This window comes from Bos javanicus, chromosome 14 (genome assembly GCF_032452875.1).
Source record: "Bos javanicus breed banteng chromosome 14, ARS-OSU_banteng_1.0, whole genome shotgun sequence".
Lineage (NCBI taxonomy): Eukaryota > Metazoa > Chordata > Mammalia > Artiodactyla > Bovidae > Bos > Bos javanicus.
This window is the reverse complement of record NC_083881.1, coordinates 6,715,731-6,717,835: the sequence shown is the minus strand read 5'-3', so window position 1 is coordinate 6,717,835 and position 2,105 is coordinate 6,715,731. Positions and strand designations below refer to the sequence as shown.

General features: G+C 42.0%; 1 non-coding gene across 1 annotated transcript; it reads right to left on the bottom strand.

The window, feature by feature from the left end:
• Positions 1–1,780: 1,780 nt before the first annotated feature.
• On the bottom strand, positions 1,781–1,852 carry TRNAC-ACA (transfer RNA cysteine (anticodon ACA)). Its single transcript has one exon. It is a non-coding gene; the product is annotated as a tRNA-Cys (tRNA).
• Between the last annotated feature and the right edge of the window lie 253 nt (positions 1,853–2,105).

Genomic DNA, 2,105 nt, shown 5'->3' with positions numbered 1-2,105 from the left:
CCATAAGGGTGGTGTCATCTGCATATCTGAGGCTACTGATATCTCTCCCACAAATCTTTATTCCACCTTGTGTTTCTTCCAGCCCAGCATTTCTCATGATGTACTCTGCATAGAAGTTAAATAAGCAGGGTGACAATATACAGCCTTGATGTACTCCTTTCCTTATTTGGAACCAGTCTTTTGTTCCATGTCCAGTTCTAACTGTTGCTTCCTGACCTGCATACAGGTTTCTCAAGAGGCAGGTCAGGTGGTCTGGTATTCCCATTTCTTGAAGAATTTTCCACAGTTTGTTGTGATCCACACAGTCAAAGGCTTTGGCATAGTCAATAAAGCAGAAGTAAATGGCTTTCTGGAACTTTCTTGCTTTTTTGATGATCCAGCAGATGTTGGCAATTTGATCTCTGGTTCCTCTGCCTTTTCTAAATGCAGTTTGAACATCTGGAAATTCATGGTTCATCTACTGCTGAAGCCTGGCTTGGAGAATTTTGAGCATTACTACTGTGTGAGATGAGTACAATTGTGCCGTAGTGTGGTAGTTTGAGCATTCTTTGGCATTACCTTTCTTTGGGATTGGAATGAAAAGGGCTTCGCTTGTGGCTCAGCTGGTAAAGAATCCACCTGCAATGTGGGAGACCTGGGTTCGATCCCTGGGTTGGGAAGATTGTCTGGAGAAGTATCCTGGCCTGGAGGATTCCATGGACTAAGTCCATGGGCTCGCAAAGAGTCGGACATGACTGAGTGACTTTTATAATCCTATAATTGCCCTTAAATCCCTATTCCCATAGGAGGTTATAATATCATTCCTGAATTTATTTATTTAAATGTATGCTTTATATTCATTTATCTATTTCTTGTATATTCTATTTATTTATTTATTTAGGCCCCACCACATGGCATGTGAAATCTTAATTCTTTCATCAGGGATCAAACCTGTGCCCCCTACTTTGGAGGTGTGGAATCTCAATCACTGGACTTCCAGGGAAGTCCTCTCAATTTATTTAAAGAAACACTAGTTTTTGAGACAAACAAGTCTGTGTTTGTACCTAGACTTTGGGACTACTCTCCATATGGGTTTTCTGAGTCTTGGTTTCTTCTTTAAAGCAAATATTAATGCTTGGCTTATATGTGCTTCAAAAATGTGGTGAAAAACCACCATCTATATGTTTTAAAACCTCAATTCCTGGGAAATATCTGAGAATTAATTTTTTTAGAAGGTTCACTAAACACATTAAAAATATTTATTGTTTGGTGATGGTTGTATGGGCTGAAGGAGAGAGGATAGAGATGAGCAAGGCAAGAATGTTTGTTTACAAACTGAATTTTTAATTCCTTAGTGTAGAGAAACAAAGCCTCCTCCCCAAAAGGCTATTGGAAAAAGGAAGGAAAACTAATGGAAGAGCTACTGATTGTATCAGACAACTGTGATGGAGTGGGTATTATAAACACGAGAGGGACATGGTGATATTTATGCTTTAGAAAGACCAGAAGGATGGGAGGATGTGTGGCAGAGAATGCGGTGCATATCAAATATTCATGAACTGCTCTACATTTCCTAGCCTTCTGTGAAATTAGGTCGGTGCCACAGAATGGGGTTCTGGCCAAATGGATATGGGCAGAGATTTGTAAGATACTTCTAAGACTTGAAGTGAAGAAGTGAAATCGCTCAGTCATGTCCGACTCTTTGCGACCCCATGGACTGTAGCCTACCACCCTCCTCCATCCATAGGATTTTCCAGCCAAGATTACTGGAGTGGGTTGCCATTTCCTTCTCCAGAGGATCTTCCCGACCCAGGGATTGAACCTGGGTCTCCCGCATTGTAGGCGGACGCTTTACCGTCTGAGCCACCAGGGAAGTCCTTACAGTTCCAAAATCCTCCATGTCTTCCTCTTCTGTGAAGAGCATGGAAGCCACATGTTTCAGAGAGTGCAGAGAAAAGGTGGAAGAAGTCAGATTGACTTGTGTCAGATGATGGTTCAAGTGAGAATGCTTATTTACTGCATCAAGTCACTGACCTTCCAGGGCTAATCCCTTGTTGCAGCAGAGCCTCTCCTATCCTGACTAACTCAGGGGACCAGACTAGAGACAGAGCCCAGTTAAAGCTGGT